General features: G+C 38.2%; 1 long non-coding RNA gene across 3 annotated transcripts in view; it reads right to left on the bottom strand.

Moving 5' to 3' along the window:
* LOC111942041 (uncharacterized) overlaps nt 1-24,292 on the bottom strand; it is a 242,772-nt gene that overhangs the window by 76,814 nt on the left and 141,666 nt on the right. The gene's annotated exons all lie outside the window — the stretch shown is intronic.

Here is a 24,292-nt window from a genome sequence, read left to right as displayed (position 1 = left end):
AAAGCTGCCTCAGTGTCATCTCACAGCAGCCCTCAGAGCCTTTGGGCTCTCCCAGCTCTTGCTCTGAAAAGCACTAATAAGCTCACCTGTGTGCTCTGCAGAATATGCACTTTGGATTATTGCTGTGCAGATAATTGTACTCCTCAAGTGCCAGGAGAGGGAAGGTCAGAGCCTACAGAGCAGAAGAACAGGAGCTAGAGGAAACTGGGGCAGCAGAATGAACAGGTCTCCAGCAGAAGCCACAAATGCAACAGCTGCCCTGTGAATAACATTCCCTGGGCTGTGTAAAGCAAAAGAATCACAGGATTTGCTGCCTTTATCCCTGCTCACCTCTGGGCCTGAAGAAAAGGGCAAGAAATAAAGGATGATTTTCAAGGAGGGGAGGACACAAAGCATCTCCCAAACCCTCTGCAGATACCTGCAGCAGTAGAAATGAGACCAGAAGGCACAGCACCCATGCTGTTTGCAGATCCATACCTTTAGACATTCCCAATGGCAGCAATTCCAACTGATACTGAAAAATTCACTTCTCATTTCCTTGCTGGCTTTGCTTTTGTAAAATACACACTTTCTTCTCCTCAAGCCAGATGTATTTTGTTTGAGAGAAACCAGGCTGCTGTAGTTTGGAAATGTAAATCACCCCTCTAATATCATATCAGAAATTAAGGTTTTATGAGGATGTCCCTGCAGAACAACGCTGCATTATTGGTCTGAAGAATGAAAACGTGGATTACATTCCTTTTGCACGTTGAAGCTGTCTGACACATGCAATACAGATGCTGTCCATGCAATGATTAACTGCAATGACTAAAGGATAGCTAAGGATGTTTGCTGGTGCACGGATGGCATTTGTTGAATTGCAACAAACTCCCTGAAAGAAAAAAACCTCATAAATGACAGACTCTTCTAACTACAATCAAAGAACAAAAAAACCCTTCCTCTATGTTAATGTGGGTATAATTTGGACAACATTGTTTTTTCATAGCTCAGTGATAATACCATGGTATACATCCTGCATTTTAAATCCTTTTCAAAGTGCTTACCTAATTTCTGCTTAGGGCATTAGAATACATGGTTCAATAAAAACAAAGAAACAAATATAGCCCAGGGTGATAAACTTGAAATAAGCAGGGAATACGTCACAAGTAGAGCTGCATCCATATTTTGTCATAGAATTTACTCCACTGAAGTTTGGATCAGGGAACTGAAATAAGGTATAAGGTATAAGTCTTAATGTACAGAAATCCTCTGACCTCCAGGAAGGAAAGATTTTGATTGCATTTGAGTTCATCTGATCTGTTTCAGAAAAAAAAATAAATAACAACAACAACACAAAAAACCCTCAAAACAACTCACCCCAAAGTATTTTTGGCTAGAGGAGAGATCAATAGCAAAAAAAAAAGATTATATTTCAGATGCTACAGGAGCATCTGAGCCAACTTTAAGTCGGTTCTGGAAAAGACGTTTGAAAAACGCTGTAAAAAAATAGATTTATAGTAGGGTAGTCACTACTAAGAAGATAAAGATAAACCTGTGATTCAGTTTTTGATGTTCTGCAGTGTAAGATCAGACATAAAAGAAAACAGAGACTACTTTTCAGAGAGCAGTAGGAGCCAGGAGGCAGCGAGCTGGCCCTGTCCTGGAGTGACTGAAATGAAAGTAAAAGGAGGAGCCCTACACACTGGGGGTGGGAATTTCTTTATACCACAAGAAACTGATGAAATTAAGTGACTCAACTGAGAAAAATATCCCATAAAATAAGATAGGCCTGGAGGCATGACTCAGAAAAGCCTTTACTCAGCTTCCCCAAGTCTCTAAACTGAGACCCTGGGTTACAGCACAGGGAAATTCAATCCAGACCATGCAACTATTTACTGTCTACCCTAAAATTGCAGTGTTGAGTTTCTTGGTTCTTTTAGTCTGTTTCATTCTTGTTAGAATTTTGTGTTCTTCACTTTTAGAATTCAAGCAGAGCAGGATTATCTGGGCAGGTAAGGGGCAGCAGGGTGGAGGGGAGCCATGGAGCTCTGCAGGTTCTGCAGAAAACAGAAGGGCAGGAAGAAATGCCCTCAGGATTAGGGTAGACACAAAGCCAGAAAATGGCAATATTTTTGCTGAAGTTTTGATAGTTTTAATTCTAAAGGCACACATGAGACTTTAAAAAAAAGCCAAAAAAACCTGAAAACTTGCTTTTCTTCAAGGAAAATCTATTAATGAGTTAACCACCAGCTAAAGCAGAGACTGACTCTGTGACCTACCCTGTTAAATATGCCAGTGGCACACTCTGATGCTGGCATTTCTTAACTTGATTCTTGACTTAAATGCCCTTTTAACGTGCTCATTAGTGAAATTTTCTAATTAAAAAATGCAGCGGCTAAAAAGACGCCCTCTCCTACACAAGTCACATGGAACCAACCTGAACACCTACACGGTTCATTAGCTGAACTGGCAATTTCAGATCCCAGAGCAGTTCTCCACCACTCCTGCTAATTGAAAAACTTGTAACAGAAGTAGGCTGTTATCTTTTTTATACACCTGTCACAAAAAGCAGAGCATAATTTATGCTATGGAAATAAAGTTTCTGCTGCCTAGAAAACCTCAGGAATCCAGAGGCTTGCAATAACTTGGCCATTTTTAAGAATTATGGAGAAAATTGCTGTCATGAGATTATCTGCCTCCTTCCAGACACATTCTACCTACTCCTTTTTTCACCCCTCAGCCCCCTGCCATGGTCCCCTGCACATGTAGTGCATCATTAGCTTCATACCCTCTTCTCTCTCACTTTTCTTGTGCCAGGTTCTCACCCCACTTCATTTAAATCCCTCTCTCCCTCTTCAAGCAGGTCAGGATCCTACAGACACCAATACCATTCCCAGATGGAAGTTATTGCATGATCTGCAGGTGTTACCTGCATTTAAATGCACTACCCTCCCCACATCTGCTCCACACATTATTTCTATAAATATATTTCTATATTGCTGTTGTGCAGTTTGGCTGTCGGCTTGTTTTTGTTTGGTAGGGTTTCTACTTTGCATTATTCTTCAGCTGGCACCATGGCAATCTTTCACTGTGGACAGACATCGAGTTTTCCTTCTTCAAAGCTCCAGAAACCAATCCTTGCATTTCTCTTGCACGTCACTCTGGGGCTGAGTTAAAGCTAATTTTCACCACATTAACTAGTATGGGGCTGGTTTTCCTCACCATGCAAATTTATTTTAACTGACAATTTCAATCAAATCAGTTTTCCTGAGGTCTGTTTTGTCTGTGACAGTAATTTGTCAGTGATCTCCCTGCACTTATCTCCACCCATGAGCTTTTCTATTTGATTTTCTCAGACTGAGCTGAATGAGGAGCTGAGGGTCTCCCACAGCCAGCCAAGGTCCAGCCACCTCAATACCTTCAGAACCTGCAGAAATTCAGCCTCAGTGAATTTCCCCAGTGTTCTTGCTGGGCTGGAGCTCCAGCAAGAACAGCCAGATCCTTCTTTTGCTTCCTCATACCCAACAAAGATTGCACTGATTACCCAGAGTCTGGAAAAGTAATGCTCCAATTATTTACCATTCATTCCAGAAAAGCTGTGGGATTCCATAAAGCTGTGGGATTCAGCTTTATATAATTTTATATTATTTACAAAAGGGTCATCAAAAAAAAGTCAGTATTTCTCATGATTTAAAATTTAAAGCATTATGGATGCATTTCTAGTTTTAGATGAAATTTCTTAGCCCCTAGAGTTATGAAAAAATTCATCCCCATACGATACAGCTTGGTACCATTTTATCAGTGCTCAAGGTCTCCTTCTGCAGAAATCCCATTTGAAAATGGGTGTTGGCTTCCCTACCCCTGCCCACAGGCTTGCTGTGTGGCCTAAGAACCCGTGTCAAGAACACAAAGCCTGCTCATTTACCACTAATAACCATCTTACTGAGTTGTCTGATATATCCGAATTTCAACTTTCTTTGTACCGCTGCCAAAAAATAAGATATGTGAAAAATATAAGATATGTGGAATGGTGAGGTCTCAAAAAGCACTTCAAAGACCTAAGGATCACATTATTTCCAATCCCATGTGTAATGGTGGGAATCCCAAGTGAGAACACTCGATAGCCAAAGACCTAAGAAAGCCATTTTTTGATTGCAACCTGGAAAAAAAAAATAAAAAATCATCACTTAAATAATACCTCACAACAAAGATAATTTGTCCAGTTTAAGACTGAGACTCAATGTCTTTCTTTGTCTAAAGCAGATTAAATGAACATCTCTCAGCATGTTTACTGGCAGTGCACTAAGCTGGAGGAGTCACCGATGCTCCACTCAGAGAAACAATGACATCTTGCTGAAAAGAACTGAAGATGTGTGAAAAAGAGAAGTCTGGGAATGCCAAAACTCTCCCTGGTTTGTGTTCGAGGATGAAGCATATGAAACCTCCCCTCTCCTCCTGCTGTGGCCATCTCACACAGAACTGCACACACAGCTCACTCTGAAGACATTATGGGACTTGTCAAGGGTCCCTGCAGAGTCCCACAGAGCTTCAGGGGCTTGGTTGGGCTTAAGGAGGATTTAGGTGTTGAGCTGATCAGACTGGAGCAATTAGAGCCAAAAAATGTGTAAATGCAGACATTTTGAAAACTCTCACGTCAAAGAGAGCTGCTAATGAACTTAGAGGGACTCGAGTTCATTGACAACTGATTGGAGCCTTTCAGGAGACAAAGCTCCAATTCAGAAGTTTCCATTTGGTCAAATTGCACTGGATCCTAAGTCAAATCCACCTGTGCCATGCAGACAAACCTGGAGGCAGGGCTGCTCATTCCCTGCTGGCCACACAACTCCACCGAGCATCACCACCGTGATGAGTGCGTGACTCCCAGCCTCTCCTCACAACACTCCTACTCCTCCTAGTGAGACATGCTCAGAAAGCTCTGGCAAGAATCCCTGAATTCATCCTCACCCTGCTGTGGGGAAAGATGAGCCCTCTGTGGCAGTGGCTGTGCATCTCTTTAGGAAGCTGCTTTCTGGTTTTCAGTGACATTCTGCAGGGAATTACAAGACACATTCCAAACACAAGACAAGAGCAAGGCTAGCACTGGAGTCCAAGTAACTCTTCTTTAGATTAAAGTGAGTCTTGGAAGGTTTATTTGATCCACAATAGGTTTATTGATCTACAAAAGCCTGTTCTTCAAAGCCCATTGGAAAAAAAAGGAAGAAGGACATTCTAAAAAATGGGAAGTCTTTTGGCCTCAGCTTCTTCAGTCCTTACATATATTTTAATTTAAAAAAAACAAGATGTGTGGCTACAAATTAAATGGAAAAGAGAATAAATCATACAGGACCCTCTGCTATCATTTCACCTCAAATCTTTTCAAAATACATCCTGCTTAGCTCACCAGAAATGTCACTGTCCTTGGACATGAATATTCATCTAACACCACAGCTAAACAGAAAGATATTTTCTTCCTATTATTCAACCCATTTTTGCTTAAATTAAAAATATTGGCACGAAGAATACATATTTTTCCCTGAAAATACTCTGAAAAAGAAAAAGGCTTCATGAATTAAGGCAACACTGAGTGCCACAGTTAGTAAAGTGTTTAAAAACAACCTTACCCTTCACCACAGTCATCATGAAATTTGGATCACCTGAAAAAAGAAGAGAAACTTTGCTTTTAACCTATCTTCCCACACTTCATTTAGCTGCATTCTGAAAATTAATTCTATTCCCTGATGTGATTTTCCCTTGCCCATCCAACATTTCAAATCTACATAACTTAATCTATACACTAATGGACTCCTAATTTTCTGGGGTAGTCAACCACATAAGACACTAACAGAGATCATTAAAAGAAGTGGAAAATCTAAACAAAGACATAACAATTAATTCTGTGCAAGCAATAGCTCTACCGCAAACCTATGAAAAAAATATTTATGGCATTGTTTTTCCAGGCAGGGTGTAATTTCAATAGCTAATTCTTCCATCAGTTTATTTTATGACTGTCACATCTTCAATGTTTTAAAAAAAACGGTCTCTAAATCTGTCCAAGTTTCTAAATTTTTTGTTGTTGTTGTCTTTCTGTTAACCAGAATTTAGGCAGATTATTCAGTCATTTGACCTTGTTTTATTTCTGTTTAGCACCTCTGACGTTAGTTCCCAGTGGTGTTTTCTTTCTCCTCAGAGACACAATTTCATTACCTTGTACCATGCTGGTAAGGGCTTGGAATAGGGAAACTTCATCTGTGCACAGTATCAAAATTTACAGGAAAAGTGAACTCTAGCATTCAAACATTTCAGCCCACTCTTTGTTAATGTAACCCAAAGAGCTAAGAGTGACTTCTTTAAACTGCTATTATTGGTTTCTCTGTTAACAGGAAGCTGTAATTTATCAGTAGCCAATTAAATCAGCATTTTCTGTCTCTCTCCTCAGCCACCCTCACACAATTGCACAAAGAAAGAACAGCAAAGATTTGTCTGTGAGATCACCTGTACAACATGAATGGCATCAGTAAAACCTTTCTCATGGGTGGGCATGATGGAACCATAATATGGGAATATAATTGCTTATCTAAGGCTCAAATGAAAGCTGAAAGCCATTGTTAAATCAGAGAGCAGAGAATGAACCACGGAAGCAGCAATAACTGTAAAATGTAATTTTACTTGGAATGGAAGATGTGTATTTGATTAATTGTAATACTCTAAAATATGCAGTACAAAAATGTCAGTTTTCCATTTACCAGTTAAAATCTCAGGATGAGAAGCACTTTCCCTTTGATTTTTTCAATTTATTTTGTTTTTAATTTTTTTTTTTTTGTACTCAAATGTCTTTATTCATGATCTCTGGCTGCTCTCTAACATTCACATTGGGAGAAAAATGCTGCATTATCTTCTCCTGCTAAGCAAGGTGGTTTTTTTTTTTTCTTACAAACTATTTTACATAACTCATGAAATGTTATTCCTGGCAAATGAATGAACTATTTTCTTTTTTATTGCATTTCTTTGAGGCTGTCGTGGTCTAGAAAGCACCATTAAGGCATGCATATAACTTAGCACCAACGAATCTGAATTGTTTTGTTTCCATTTCACCAAGCTCAATGTATAGCCTACATATTTACAGAGGTAAATAACATTCTTCATGGAGCACAGCATCAATTTCATCAATGCAGGGCTTCCAATACATGCAGATTGCTCCACTGAATTTTATTTTTTTAAGATAAAGTGTGTTTTCTCAAAAAAAAAATCCAAATACTGCTTTTTTTTTTCCCCTGAGGGCATATTTTCTTCAATCATTCAAACAAATATATGTGTGGTACCTTCCAGTTATTTTGTTCAGCATTCATATTTCTTACCTACGTTTTAATTAATTTCTCCCATAACTACCTGTATTGTTAGAACACACAAAATTAAAAGCCTGAATGAATGAGCCTCGTAGTTAAGCAAAAGTTTTATTCAGAAACTGCATTTTGGTGCTAAATGGGTGTAGGATGGCAAAGTATAAGAGTAAAGCTGATGCACTCTTGATTGCCTTCAAATGTGATTTTTTTTTTTCAACATGTACCTTCTAGACTCCAGAGTTTTCCACCAAAAAATTAATTGACTTTAAAAAGCACATATTTTTGAGTTACAAACTAATGTCCAGGTCTTATGTCTGTATCAGGTGAAAGATTTTGTCTTTACAGTGCATTCTTTCAAGGTTTTACAAAAAACGTGATTCCCAAACAGCGCTGGGGAGAAGGAGGAATGTGCTGAAATGTTAAACAAAAGTGTCTTTTGTTCCCTTCAGAGTCCCTTCACTCATCTCCTTTGTTAACGTCCTTCCAGTGCCTGTTAATTAATTGCTCTGATTGAGGTCAAGTTTGAAGATGATAGGGGGTTAATTTTCGACTCTCTGGAGTGCAGACTGAGAAACTCATTACTGCTCCTGACTCTGGAATGTTAAGTTAGGCAGACCTATAATATCTGGTGTTCTCAGGGATACTGACCTTTCTGTAAAGAGCTGCCTTGGCCTGGGTCTGTGCTTACAGTAATTCTTCAATTTCCTTGCTTCTGTTGCCAAATTACAAGTGAGAGCTCAGTATTTCTAATTAGTCTGGTGTTCTCCAGGGGGGGCTGGTGAATATAATGCAGGAACACATGTAACTAACTACCACTCAACGTGCTTTTAGCAGAAAGCCAATTAAAAAGGAAATGGAAAGAAAAATTGCTCTGTGCTCACTTCCCGCTCACTATTTCGAAATTACTCAGTGAGCCTGATTTTTGGCCAGCAAGAGTCTTGCTGATTCTAAGGTAAGTTTATATTTGGTAAGTTTATTATGAGGGGAGTTCATACATAATTTATAGCCCATGTTTTTATTGTGAACTTTGCTAGAAAGCCTGGAATATTTATGAACTCCACCACTTACAAAGTGCCAAGGAGTGAGAGCAACCACTTCTGACATCTTTTGTATCAGAATCATCAGAAAGCAAAGAGCAACAGCTCAAGTCAGTGACTGAGGCTTGTTGATTCCCTCAAGGATGATAGTCCAGTACTAAACTATTCCTACTTATTAGAGGAAACTTTAGTCTTTATTTCCTCTAGTGGAATTAAAGACATGAGTTGAATCATAAATCCCAATTGTAAAAATGGGATGTATCCATTTAAATCTATCAGGTCTTTTAGGCACTGGTTTGGTCTGGGCTAAAAGTGCTGCAGAAACACCAGGCCCTTGTCTCTCTTTTCTGAAAACTTCTGTACATGAAGAGATATAAAGCTCATAAAAAAACCAGTCGTAAAAGAAAATCAATGGTGACAATGCAAGCTGCAGTTTATACTCTGTTCATGACAGACACTCAGACAAAGAGCATTTTCAGCTCAAGTCCTGAGCTGTGACTCATGCAAAAAAGTATCTCTTTGCATTTGGGTTTTCATTGATAAATCAAGCCACTAGTCCCTAAAACTCTCAGTGACTTTCTCTCATTAATCTGAATTTTGTCAGAATTCAAGATTATAAAGGCAGCCCCACTGTATTTTTATAGAAAGTCATCTGAAACAGCCAAACTTTAATCCTATGAAATTCCTGTAGGCATGCTCAGCAAAATACAAAAAACAGGTGCTCAAATCAGGCTTTTTAAAAATGTATTGCCTTAAACTGGCTTCAAACATATGTCTTCATATTTAAATCAATACAGATTTGTTTTTTATTTCCCTGTCTCAATGAGGATTCGCGTTAGAGGGGATTCAATTTGCACTCTCCAAGAGCCAATGGACCTCAGGATACAGGTTTAGGTGTATTTACAATATACTGATGGAAAAAATATCATCTAATATTACTGATAATAAAAAGTAAACTGAAATTGAGCTTGATTCTGGCAGTCATATTCACACCAACAATACATACACAGGATAATGAGGCTTCTCTTTTTGAGGACTAATGCTTGGGTAATCATATACAGAGAAATTATTTATTATTAATATAGTTGTGGTTATTCACTCAAAGTTCTATCATTTCCTTTCCTGATACAGTAGCTACAGTTTAAACAGCAAGAGGTGTTTGCCACTGGAAAATCAAAACATGGAAAGGAGATCCAATATTTATAAACCAAAATGATTTAAAGTCCCTGTGCTTCAACATGTGCTATCCACCTCCCCCAGCAAGCACATCTGAAGCCAGCTGTCAATCTGAGATGCAATAAAACAAGGCAAAGATATTCTCTAACTTCATCTCAACTAAATTTACAGACAAACTGCCACATCAAAGCATCATCACTCCTCAGCCTGTCCATTTATTATTGCCACACAGGGGACAGGGCTTTCACTGCTGTGGGCGTGACAAAGAGCTTGATATCTTTACTCTATCATGTGGCAAGCAGACAATATTTCATTCAGAGATAATCCATAGACAATATTTCTTCCAGAAATAATCTACTAGGACACTGCTCCCCTGCTCCCAGCACTGCTTTTCTTCTCTGCCCACTCAAGGCCCATTCTGCTGGCTGCTTTTGCATTTGTAATGTGGTTTAAGAGCAGCTGCATGAGGTTTGAAATCAATTCTTTGCTTGCCTTTACTAAGCACATGCTGTTTCTGCTCTTCAGGCAGTTTGGGAGTGTGCTGATAGCACCAAACCAACTCTGACTCCTGAGTCCCATCTGGGGGATGTCTGATCCAGGCAACCAGACAAAACTTGCTCTAAAGTAAGCTCTGAGTTGCACAAGGCGGAGTTTTAGGGGTCTTGGCACTAATCACCTTAACTTACTGACCTTTCCCTACAGTCTGAACTAATTCTTGACACATTATGGCATTGAATTCCTACCAGAAACCCTTAGAAGGAATCACAAAGTTCACTTTTTCTTGATAGTCTCACCAGAATTGCAAGGATACATCTTTTACTACACAAAAGCAGCAGAAGTTCCATTCAGTTTTACTGTTCTGCAGCAAGAAGGTGTGTGGAGAAAAGGAATTGTTAATGCAAGTGGAGAGCCCCATTACACCACCTTTATCCCCAAAAGCCATCTTTAACCATGTGAGTAACATGGAGGTCACAGACAGGATTTGCCTGAAGGAAGATCAGTTGCAGGGCTAAAATTACTTGAGTTTACCACAGCCAGCATCCAGGAATGTTACCTTTTTATTGAATTACTTTTTAAAATGATAATTAGCTCCAGGATGCAAAGTCACCAGAGAACTGCAACATTCTTATGCAAGCGGTTTTGCAGTCAGAAGAACCAATTTGGATCCCATTGGTTTCCATTTCAAAAGTAACTATTCTGCAGCTCTATTGCAAATTGCTGCTTTGCAACAACAAAGTGAGCATTTGCTCTTCTTTTCAAGTGCAGTTGTGAAAACAGAACCAGGGAGAGACTGTTCACAGCCACTCAGCTCTTTTTGCTCACCATTTTGAGGGGCAGCTGCAATTCTACTCATAACCAGGAGCAAGAAAGGGTTTTTATGTTTCCTCTTTGCTGACTCTTACTCTTCCTGACAACAAAATGTATTCCATGCATTCATTTGTAATATTGAATATTACAAATATTACAGATTCAGATGTAAGATACCACCTGAAAAAAAACCCAGGAGTGTGAAATAAAGCATGGGTTTGTCCTCTTTTTTTTATTTTTAACTTCAATGCCATAATCTCACGTGGAAACACAAGCCACCTTTTTTACTTTAAAAAAAATTCTTGATAAAGTTCAGGAAGCTGACTGCAGACTGATCACAGACTTTTCCAACAGGAATTCATTCCCAGTCAGTTTCTTTAGCTGTGGTACCTTCCCTGGTGCTGGCAGTTGCTGAGAGTGATCTGGTGCTGCTACCAAAAGGATTCATGTAGCTCTCTGACACAGGGAGCCACTATCTGACAAACCAGAGGCACTGTCCTGCCATGGATCCCACAGGATGGACATCTCTGCCTGAGAATAACTGCTGCCATAAACAACTCTGAAATGTGGAGTGGGAGGATCTGAATCTTACCAGGCACACCCAGAATAAAGGTTCTTTTGTAACATATTAAAATGCTTCCATAACTTGTCTGTTATACATCATCTGGAAATGGTTATATATTTTTTGTGAACTATTTTTAAAGTTGCCTTAAATATGATTGGCAATGTATTTAAACAATGGTTTGTTTTGGGGGTTTTTTTGAGAAGACAGAATTAAGCCAAAGAAATCAGCTCAAATAGGAAAGTTCACATCTGAACCCTGAAATCCTGTAAAATTATTTTTACATGTCCATTGTTTGATAGAAACTCCAAAGTCTATGCTCCAACATCATTATGGTCCAACATAATTAAGGTCCCAGTGGGGATGTGAGGCGCTGGGAATTTCAGCAAGAGCAGCAGAGGTTTAAGGATAAGGACAGCAAGGATATCTGCTGGCCCTGGGACTAAGGACAATTCTGCCATACATACTTGACATATTCTGCTTGTCCAAGGTTGTCCAGAGGGGCTGTGGGGGCTCCATCCTCAGAGATACTCCCAAAAAACATCCTGATGTGGTCCTGGGCAAAAAGTTCCAGCTGACCCTGCTTGAACAGCTTGGGCCCAAAGACCTCTAGAGGTTCCTCCCAACCTCAGTTTTTACACAGAATACATAGAAGGCAAAGACTTTAGTTTGAACATATGCAAATATGCAGATTACATACTTGGTTACAAATTACACCCACTGTCTTTGTAATTTCCAGTCCTCTTAGGAGACTTCACTTACTCAGTTTGTAGAACTTTTAAAGAGAAACCCAAGATGACAAAACACCTCTGGCAACAGGAACAAACAACATCCTGTGTTCGGAATTAAAAATGCATGGAGGGTGGGATTAAAAGTGGGTGTAGAACAAAAATAGAATTCCAGCACACTTGGAGTCAAAATCTGCCCAACTGTAATAATTTGGGTAATCATTATATTATCACAGATAATTGTGTAAGGTAATAGTTGCCCAACTATGATCTTAGTTCACTGTTAGTTGTGAAGTACAAGTTACACTAAAAAAAAAGTGAAAAACAACCTCAGCTGTACTAGAAAATATGGGTAATTTTGAGCATTCTTTTCTGTCAGTACAGCAGTATCTCATTCTGATTTTTAGATCCTGCAGGAAAACTCGTTGTACTGATTTCAGAGTGCTGCAGAATTGCTACCATTTGGTCACTTTTTTATACTCAGTTACTGATAAAGCTTTCCAAAAGGAAAGAGCTTATAATTAATACTGTGATAAGAGAAAAAGCATTTTCCTCAACTGGGATACTTGTGGAGATGTAGAGAATGTGATCATTAATCAGCAATATTTCTAATGAATCTATATTCTTTTGAGTCGTTTCACTGTGTTGCTTCTATAAGTTTTTAAGTCCAGAAAAAGCCTCTTTGATGTTAAACTAGAAGCTAGAAAAAATATATTTTTAATGCTGCTGCATTAAATACTGTAAGTGCAGTAGATTTCCCCTTGGAATTGCTAGGTTTTGGTTCCTTTCTCTCCATTACATTCCTTTTAAGGTACAAAGGGTTCACTGATGGATGGCAAAAACGATTAGAGGCACGCCAAGACTTTTCCCTTAAGAAATGAGCAGGCTAAGATAGAGATGTTTCTAGATGAGACAAATAAGAGAGGACACTCCAGAACTTTACACAATAATGAATGTTGTAAAAAAGACAAATGGAGTAGAGGTGTTCCTATTTGTCACGTCTCATAATAGAGGAAGAATGGTTGCTTCAATGGCACTGAAATAAAACAGATAAAGGAATTTTTTTTCATCCCATAAACAACAGGTAGGAGTCTGGAGATTAAATTTTATTCCATTAAATTCTTTGAAGTGTCAGATTTGAAGCTGAAAATTAAAAACATGAACCTTCTGAAATAATAGCTCAGAAAAATTAAATACTCTTCAGAGGAATTGAAAGCTTGTATTTCTATTTCCATTTAGCAAAGAAAAAAAGGAAAATTTTAAAACTGAGCATGTTTCTGAGCAAGATCTTAAATGTTTCACTCAGAAGAGGCTGAAGCATTTTCATGAGAGAATTTCTTATTTGGATTTTTCTGCTAAAATTAAAATTGTTACAGCATCATATATAAAACTTGATACAACTGAGTTCTAGGTGAAGTATTTGCCAACCATTTTTACTCTGGGCTAGGAAAAAACTCTTTCCACTACATATTTTTACATTCAAAAGGAGAAATGTAAATGTAAGGGATATAGGTGGTTTTTTTTTTGATTAGTTAAAAAACAGCAGCTTTAGGTCAGAAAACAACGAGGCTTCTTAAATCTTTTGTAGCTGTGTCTGGTAATCAGAATAATTAGAACACGGAACTAAAACTGCTGGCTGGTTTTTTTTACTTTATGCACTCCTGAATTCACAGCTCCTACGTGTTGTGCTAATGTTATTTTCTTCCCCAGAGAATTAGAATTCATTTTCTAGGATGAAAAAAGGTGCAAGACACAGTGCAAGCTGCTACCTGGCGAGAAGGAAGGTAACAATATGTAAAGGGTTATTAAAATTCAAGCTATATAACTCATTCACTAAACTTATTTTTCCATGCTTATATCAAGTTTGCTATTAAAATAAGAAAATAACCTTAAAGATAGAAAATGCAAGTAAGCTGTGGCAGCATGGCAAATTCACAGCTTTTGACTGCATGAAAATTTTTGCTGTGAAAAATTCAGAACAAAACAGAATAAATAATAATATACACATTCACATCTATTTATTATTTAGTGGAAAAACTAAAGTTATTTAAAACTATCCAAGCAAGATACTTTGTTTTTTCAGCCTGAAAAATTTACCAGCCCTTCGCTGAAGATTATTTTAAGTGGTCAATATAAACAAGAATTGGTTTATTTTGTGTAATGGGAAAACCATTCACTTAGTTGGCAAAAAACAAACAATTTTTTACCAGCTGTTTCAGCTGACAACCAAGCACAGAAACAAGCACTATACACCCAAGACTATAATTCTGCACAACAAATTTTTGATGCTCTCTAGCCCCTGTTAAATGGTGTCATTAACAGCATGTTATGGTTTTAACTAAGTGTGCCTCCAATTTGTTTTGACTACCCTGTCATTATTAATTCATTTGGAATGTGCTGTAGTAATGCTGATCATAATGAATTCATTTTATATTAATGTGCATGTCATACTCATTATCATGGGGGTTTTCCACTATAATTTTGCCTGAATGAGAATGAAATCAGTTGCAAAAACAATTTGTTTGTTGTGATAATGTATTAGGAAGGAGTAACCTGCCTCCAGTTTTCACAGCCCCAAGTGCCATGGGATATGTGTCCCTTCACAGACTCCTTCAAAGGCATTTTTTCCTAATCACATTTCATCTGCCACAGTAATCTGCAGAATTGTAGGTTGCTGGTACACAGAGTGTACAGACTTGCCTGCAAGTTTTTCTTGAGTTTTCTAATGTTGCATGGCTGACATCATCTAAAAAAAATGTTCTGAAACCTTCCTGAGACATTTGCATGCATTATGGAGCTGTAACAATTGAAATTTTATTGAGTAGAAAGATCTAAATAAGAAGTTCTCTCATGGAAATGCTTCAGTTTTTTCTGAGTAAAACATTTAAAATTTTTTTCAGAAACCACTCAGTCATAAAATTCTCCTTTTTTTTTTCTTGCTAAATTAAATTGAAATAATAAGACAAGTTTTTGATTCCTCTGAAGAATATTTAATTTTTCTGAGCTGTTCCTTCAGAAGGTTCTCTTCACCTTGCAAGCATGACAGATGTTGCCATCTCTAAGCACAGGACACTCACCCTCCTGACACCTTTGTATCCATCCCCATCACACAGAAATCCAGAAAGATTTTGGTTAGGGGGGATAAATAAAAAATCCAACCATCTGCTCAAATCATGGCTCACTTCAAAGTCTGACCACATCATTCAGCATCTTGCCCAGTTACACTCTGAACTTCCCCAAATACAGAGAACCCATGTCCTCCCAGATCAAAATTCAGCATAAAATCACAGAAAGACCCATCTCTCTTCGAGCTCCAACTTGCCTTTTGACTTAAGTTTATGAAAAAGAGAACATCAGCAGAAACATTTCTTACAGTCCACTGCCTGTGGAGTCCACACCTTAAAAACCTCTTTAGCTAATAATGGCCAAGCTTGATATTATCCATATCCAAAAAGTGGGGTTATTCCAGATGGCCAGTGCCTCCCCAAGCCACTTCCTGAGAAAAGATTTCTCTGAATCAACTCACTCTGTTATGAACCTGTTTAAGGTCCCAGGAGCAGTGGCTTCCCCAAGAAGGAGCCCACAGGAGCTGTACTTGGGAACACACAAGATCATCTTTTCAACTGGAAACTCCCTAACAACTGCAGTCCTTGAAGATTCTGAATCTCAGTTATGTTCATGAAAATGACATTTTTAAACAACCAAAGAAGTGGTTAGAATTTTAAAGGAAAAATGAAGGAGATGGACTACAATTTTCAGCCCTGCTCCATTTGAACGAGTGCATTTTAGCCACAGCTGTCCTTCGCAACAAATTATTTTTGTGCCAGTTATTTTTGCCATGATCTTAAATGACTTGGATTGCTGCATTTTTTACTCTCCCACAGAGCTTCCATTAGGACTTCTTCTACACAGAGCTGTTACACCACATAATCACTGGAAGGGTGAATTTACAGACAAACAGATGCCATTAACATTGAAAATTTTCCTTCACGATAAAAGGCGCACACATTGTAATGCAAATTTTAATCATTAAACCATAGAGAGTTAAAGCACATTTGAGAATCAAATCCACTGGAGAAGCTCCAGAAGTTTCCTATCACAAATAATGGAAAAATCATATCATAGCAACAGTGGCCCAGTGTCAATGAAAAACCAGGTCCTGCTGTTCTGAACACACAGGTGAAGGAGCACACACTGAATCCAAGAGTTTTGGAGACCAATCAACAATGCTTTATACAAAAAGATAAATCATTACAAATCAGAGGTAAAGTGTAGCAGAAAAAAAGGCAAGAATATTTACAATTGAAATGTAAAATAAAACTGTCTTTGCTTTATTCTTACTTTGGGCACATTTCTCCGGAGTAATTTCACTTAGGGTGAAAACCACTTCTGCCTCTTTCTGCAAACTCACACTTTCATGTGAGGCTGATGCTTATTTAGCCTCTGGCTAACAAGCCTGTTTACTGCCAATATAATCTTGATTATTTCCATTTTATTTGCTGAGGAGATGAACAGGTGAGTACCATACCCAGCACTGCATTTCACACATTTCACACACAGCACAGATATGCTCTCAGCCTCCCTGGTTCTGCAGCAAAGCAATTTTTATTCCCAAACAGCCTGTCCTGAACACAAGAATTACTCACACCCAAGGGCCTGACCTCTCCTGTGTCAGAACAAGCATCTCTGACTGCAATTTTTAATGGCTTCAGAAGAACCTTAATATGCAGAAAGCACAAACGAGGGTTGTATGGAAAAGACAATTCCACCTCATGGAAGGTTTGGGTGATTTGTTTTCTTTTTTTGATCCAGAAACCTGGGCCCAAGCTTGGGCATGGGGCTGCCCACACCAGCACAGATTCTCAGGCAACTCCAGGAAAGACCAGAGATTATAAATAAAAACATAATTCAAAATACCTTAACTCTTCTATCAGACAAGTTGCATCCACCCTGGTTTTGGGCTGTTTCTTGACTTTTGGTGTTAGAACCTTTCAGCTGAGACTCTAAACTCCTCTATTTCCCAGTTCAAGCAAGAGCAGCCCTGCAGTGAGTTTCAGTAATGAGTAGTAACACTGCTGTTTGTCATTCTCTGATAATTTAATATTTCCTCCCAGCTCTCAGATTTTGGATAATCCAGAAATGCCCCAGCTGCCCTCCACACCCCAAAGGGAAGCTCCTGCTCCCCCTACAAGGCTGAGGTGCCCCAGCCTTGGGCTGTCAGTAGGTTTCAGAAGAAGATAAGAGTTATTAGATTATAAACCTATGCTCAGGCTTTGGCACTCATCTAAATTCTTAATGCTTCAAAATAATAAGCTGTGCCCGTGAAAGTATTTGCTCTTCCAAAATAAGGTTTCCTTACATTTCAGGGAAAAACAAAACAAAAAAAAACAAAAACAAAACAAACCCACAAAAATACCACGAAACCCCCCCCAAAAAAAACAACCCCAAAAAAAACCCCAAAAAAAGCAACACAATAAACTGAGTATTTCAGCACAAACTCTGGGTATTTCAGAAAAGCTTTCCAGCTTCAGGTGGCCCCCACTGCACATTTCTCAATTCTCTAAAACTGCACAGATAATTGCAGAAAGTTTCACAGTAGAGTTAGCTGCAACTTCTCAAAAATTAGGCATAATTAAGTTGTTAGATCACTTTATCAAATCTAATCAGTAGCTGGATAATTTTCTGGTTTGTTTTTCAAAACCGTGAGTGGGTGTGTTTGTAAAGCATAGGTTTTGCCACAAGGAACTAAGTCCAATAGAGAGGATGATTGCTCAATTCAATGAGTGAATTTATTTAACTTACATTATGCAGAAGGTCAGACCAAATCTTCAAAGAGGTTTCTTTTTCTCTACAAAAATCAATAATTCTATTGGCTTCCGAGGCAAACAATAAATGTGTCTGAGAAAGGCAAACACCTCTTTAACTTTTGAATTATTTATTTTAAAAATATTCTCTCTTCATGTGGATGATTTTGTGAAGCTTTTAATGTGCAGTTTCTGAAGATATATATTAGAAAGGAGGAAAGAAACAAGAAACTGATGGGGAAAAGTGCAATTTTGAGATATTTCACAACAAAATATTATTAATAATAATAATAATTATAATGAATAAAAACAACCCTGTGAAGTGCTTGCATTTTGAATTTATTTTCAGGGAGGAATTAACACCCGGAAGCAGAGGTCAAGGATACACTGGATAAAGTGACAAAATCAAGAGAGGGCTACTCCTATTGCATGTTTAAAGTAATTTAGTTGAAATAGGATACCCAATGTCTTTCTTTTCTCCCTAACAGAAAGGAGTGTAGAATTTCCTTCAGTGCTGCAGAACTTGCAATTCAATTTAAGCCCAGCTTGTTAAGGCAGGCACAGAGCCATAATTGCACTCTACAATGCTGCTTATTGTGCTGCAGCTGATTTCTGCTGGATAAATGCATGTCCTACAACCTGCAGCACCCCCAGTTAACATTCAAAAGACAGAACAAGAATGTTTAGTCATCAAATACAATCAGAAATAGTCCAGTGCACCAGCTTCGTGCACTGGACTTTACTTTTAACATTAAATTTCCTTTCTTGCCTTCTCCTGTTTTTCTCTCTTACATGTACCAAGTCTCCAAGGAAAATACAGCAAAGCCTGATAAATTCTAAAATTAAAAATATTATTTTCTCAGCTTGATTGTATTTCCCTAGTCTCCCATGGCAAAGAGGGAGCACAGGAATCCTTTCTGGTGAGATGAGCACACTGCATGTCCAGTACTCCACCATCCTTCCAACAGTGGTAAGTGACACAACTTTTTTTTCTGTGACTTCTGACATGAGCATCCTAAAGAAACCTTGTCATGGGCAGTGCTTGGAAATTCCAGCAGAATCCCAGGCTTATCCCAGCCTGACCTTGCTCGTGTATCAAGACCTAAAATTGTAAACTTCTTCCCCTTTACAAGTGCCCCAGGGCATTCTCAAAGAGACAGTTCAGTGGAATTGGTCTAAAATATTGGGATCTCATTTATTTCTTACTGAGTTCAAGACTCATTGAGAATGCCAATTCCAGATCAGCAGATTTACATTTACATTTACAGAATTAGGGTGGGTTTGTTGTGTTTGTTTGGAAAACACACATCATAACACAATATATGCAAAGTTGAGCCTTACTCCAGTCCAAAATGCACATTTTGACTTTTATTTCCCTCACTAGTCCTATTTTCCTCTCTGTGGTCAGCCTTCCCTTAATTCCATGTCTTCCATGGTGATTTATGATGCCTGCTAAAGAGATCAAGAAAATAAATGCTGGGGAGGTTGATTACAGATGGTATCTGAGCTCAACCTCAGAATGCTCTGTTGTTTGCAAGATCCTTCTCTAATGTTCTTCAACTTCTGTTGTTATGAGTGTAAGTTCAAATTAATGCTCTGGACCTGACTGGTCTTTTTTCCCCTCATTTTAACCAAAGGAGGGAAAAAAAGAGAGGAAAATACACCCAAGAACTCCATCCCTCTAAAACCTACAGGTCTGAAGTCCTTGGTAGCACTACACCCATCATCAACAAGCTGCTGGCAGTGGATTCTTTCCTCCTTTTTGGATTTTAAACAATCTGATGAATCTTCTGCCTTACAATGGCTGATATTTTGATCTCCAGATTATCAGAGACTCTCTGATTTTTCACATTTCAGATCCAGTAAATTTTAAAGGCTAATTTGTAAATCTCACTGTGTGAATGTGTGTCATGGATATAAATGAAAAACAAGCTCACAAATTGAGTGGCTAATTTTACCAGAGGCTGCTTTGTACAGGCAATACTGTTAAGAGTCTTCTAAATCCAATCTCAACTATTTGTTCTATCACACATCCTCACATTCTTTTCAGGAGTGTTGTAAAATATTAAAAAAACAATAGGATTCATTACCAATTTTGGATAGGTTATATTACCACACTTAAATCATACTTGATGATGGTTTCTTATGGTTCGAAATGTCAGCCTGTATTCTTAAATTAAAAAAATAAAAACCAAAAAACAGCTAAAACAAAACCAGAATAAAACAAACAATGAAACCAAACCCCCAAAACTATACAAACAAACAAACAATTTTATTTGAACAGTGGAAAAAATACCCCCAAACCACTTGAAATTATATAAGCATTGTGTAGATGGAGCTGCAGTGAGTTTCTGCTACCAGTTTAAGACAGCTGGGGTGAAATGTATTACCTTCTAGAATATCATATATATTATATAACACATCATTTCTGAACATCTTTTGGTTGCTATTCACCACAGCTAGACTACAGCAAAAGCATGGACCCCCGTCAGAGATTTATTTTTAATCTATTTTATTTAACATGGGATTTTTTCATTTTTATTTTGTGACTTAGATGGCTCTGTGCTGGCTGGAATCAGAGCGTAGCTTCAAGGTTTTTCTCCAATAAAGGAAATGGTGAATTCTACTTTCAGGACTAGAAAAAAAAGCGCATTTGGGTGTGACTGTGTGCCTCAGGGATCCAAATAAACACAAGGTACAGCCCTAAATACATGTACAATGATTTCCTGCTTCAATCCAGCCCTGGGAGTCTGTCTGAATCCCCCTGTCTCAACACTAAGCCTCAGGAACTGGGATGAGCGAGTCTGGTAGTACAATATATCTCCTCAAAATCTTCAATAAGTAGCTTCTTTTAGGATTTAAAGTCCATACAGTCTGTCTTCTGGGTGGACTGAGTGAGAATGATATCTTTTTTTTTTGCTATTTCAATCTCTTAGTTCCTATAATGGAAAGTTTGTGCCAAAGCTGCTATCCAGTGACTGAGGAAAGGAAGTCACAGGCAAAGTGAAACGTTCTGTAGTTTGTTCCCTTGACAAAAAAAATTGTCACTATCTTCCATTTCAGACCACAAATGATTGCTTCATTCATTCACATTGTGCTCCAGTTTGATTTTCCTGGGGCTTAAGAACATAGCTAACAGGAAAGTAAATTGAAAGGGAGTATCTTTTATATGTTGCTGACTGAGATGTTCTAATATGATGATGTGAACCCAGCTAAAAATAATAAGATTAGGCTCAAGTGACTGACTAGGTCAAATTTCTATTTTCAATTTCTGCGATAATAATGGAATGGGCTGAAAAAAACTGAAATTAAAAAAAATAATAAAAAATTAAAAATAAAAGCACACCATGTTAATCAGCAAAGCCTTACAGTAATCCCCAGGGCTGATTTGCTTTCAGACACTTTCCATATCATTTGACTCCTTCTAATAAGATTAAACCAGGCTTTTTTATTTCTCATCATCATTCAAAAGGTCCTACTGAGTGCTCACCTCTCTCACACTGTAATTCAACAGTGACTTTCAATGAGTTGTGGACCCAGCTTTAAATAAATCCCACCAACCCCATCTGAGGCACGGACAAGCAGTGAATTACTGCAGACTACACCAGTGGTCATATTACTGTCACTTGTTGGGACCAGCTCTAATCCCTCAGCCCTGTGAAATCACTTCTTGTCTAACTCATGACTGAACATTCATTTACCTAATCACTCATTTACCTAATCCTACCCAGCCAGGGCCACAGAAAGTGAGATGTGACTCCCAGACTAAAAGGATCAAGATCCATTAAATATTGCTTCCAGATGAGGCTGTTCCACAACCTGAATGAGGGCAAACCCTGGAGGGAGCTGTGGCATCTTCTCAAGGCTCCCCACATGTCAAACACTGGACCCTTCAGATCTGTGCTGTTAAAGGAAGGTGCACATCACCAGCTGGGGCCTGTTTAAATTCATAGAAAAGCTGTTTTTTTAAAAAATTAGCCATTAGCTTCAGACCCTTGAGGAAATGGCCCATCTACTGCCTCAGTGGAACTGCTCAAGTGCTCTTTATATCCCATAAAACCTGCAGCCCTTGGGTGATTTTCAGCTGGGCAAACTCCTTCAGTGCCAACACCTTTACAGGATGAAGTGCAGCTCTGCTGTACATTACCAAGCTGGGCTTAAAAAAGCATTTCCAGAAACACTTGAAAGGCACAAGAGAGATAATTCCAAACATTTATATTTCAAATCATTTCCACCTAAGCAAAAAGTGACTACAGCTGTATACAACTATAGAGAGTTTTACCTAGAAATAAATGTTACTCTTTTTAAGTCTCTATATTGTATCGAGAACTGACTTATTCCATGTCAGTATAAATTGCCTTTACTAAAAAAAAAATAAAGAAAAGTTTTAAAATAAAATTAATCTTCTTTTAGGGCTTTTACAACAAACAAATCAAGCCCTTTACCCACATGTTTGCCTAAAACAACTGAGCAGTAAATGAACATGCTCAAAATAAAAAAATCCACAACCTGAAATCCCCCAAACCTGATATTCCTCCACAGGACATCAGACTCATTAATCCCTGGAACATAATTAAAGCTTTCAGGGCAGATGATTAACAGCTGTATCAAACAAACTGCTGGACTCCTGTATATCAGCTAAGAAGAATTTCATGTCTTCTCTTAATCTTGCCAAGCACTTGCTAGATAAGCACAGGGTATTAGATTCACCTGTTACTATTTCTGTAATTCATGATGTTATCGAAATTGTTTTCTCCTAGGAAAACACCTGCATGAGACAGTTTTATATCCCATTTCTTCAGGCTTTTTATAGTTTTATTTTACTTTTTGTCTTGAGCATCTGCTTAGGATATTCATTCACTCTCACAAAATAGGTAACTTCTCTCTTATTGCTTGGTGTTTCAGAACCATTCTTAAGAACAGAGAAGGAAATTTATAGTCTCATTATATCTGATATTAATATTCTTACTGTATGTCACACTGGGCACGAAAGAGAAAGGAGAAGATTTAGTTTATCACAAAGCCATCCTTGAGAAAATAGCTTTGACCTAATGATATCCAAATGAAAAAGGAAAAGTAGCATTAAATACACAAAGAGGCATCACCTTGTACACATCTCTGAACAACTATCATAAATACAACTTCATTTATTCAACTGTGTATCTCAGTTACTGCCTGTCTGAAAAATAAAATGTTGTGGTTCTCTTGGGTGCCCAGCCCTATTTTTAAAGATAAGTTGAAATTTTCAAACTTGTGCCAATTTTATAAATATTTTGGCTCCTTGTTGAGAAGGGTTGTACTTAATAACACACTTAAAAAGAAATTCTAACAAATGCAAAGCCATCTCAGCCTTTCCTTCTGTCCCTGTGAGAGGGGAGCTGGAGCTGCATGCCCTGACTTTGACCATGCCACCCAGATGAGGATTTTCACCATCCCTCAGGCTCAGAGCATCAAACAATCAAAAACTGCTCAGCTTCTGACCCTCTGTGCTGCCTCTTCTTGTGAGGCCACATCACACTTAGCAGGACACACAACACCTCCACTTCATGGCTTTGATAGAAGAACAACTTTTAATAGAAGGCCGTGGAGCCACTGGCATCCGCAGCAGAATAAATACATTTATTTTCCCATATAAGTAACACCACCCCAGATCCCTGTGGCTAATCTTTGGATGGGGATCTAATCAAGGATTTTCTATTCTGAGCCAGCAGCAGAAAATTTGTAGGGAATCTGTAGGCAGCATTCTTTTGCTTCACTTTGTAAGACATAAACATGGCCTTTCTTATCTCATATTCTAATACTGCTCTGCAGTAATTCTACCCCCAATCCCAGCGGGGATTTGTTCAGCTGTTATACCATGTATTTGCAAGTGCATCCATTTGTGTGCCTAAGAGTATCACTGCACTATTTTTAACCACAGATGTGTAAAAAATCTAGGATCTTTTTGTTAGTCAAAAGCATTTACTTTATGGCATGTTGGGAATTATACCAGGCAGCTTTTTTATTGCTCTTTTTTCATTATTTCTATGAGTGAAACCTCTTAAATCTATAGTGTTTATATCCTTTGAAGTACAGTGTGATAGAGAGCATGGCAAACCATCAATTAATTATAAATAAAAATACACAGTGTAAATAAAAATAACCCACAAGGATGTAAATTGATGATTTGAAATTATTGTGAGCTGGGGGACATAGGTAAGAGGAACACAGCAACTGGAAGTGCGGGGTTATTTCATTTCATTACCATTTCATGGGTAACACACAATGTTTCTTGTACCCTACAGGAAAATATAATGTGCAGCCACAATAAAATGCAACTGCAATATTAGAGCTTTCCAAAGAAGGTCAAGCACAAACG

This window comes from Cyanistes caeruleus, chromosome 3 (assembly GCF_971803275.1).
Source record: "Cyanistes caeruleus chromosome 3, bCyaCae1.hap1.1, whole genome shotgun sequence".
Classification (NCBI taxonomy): Eukaryota; Metazoa; Chordata; class Aves; order Passeriformes; family Paridae; genus Cyanistes; species Cyanistes caeruleus.
This window is presented reverse-complemented; position numbering and strand designations above follow the sequence as displayed.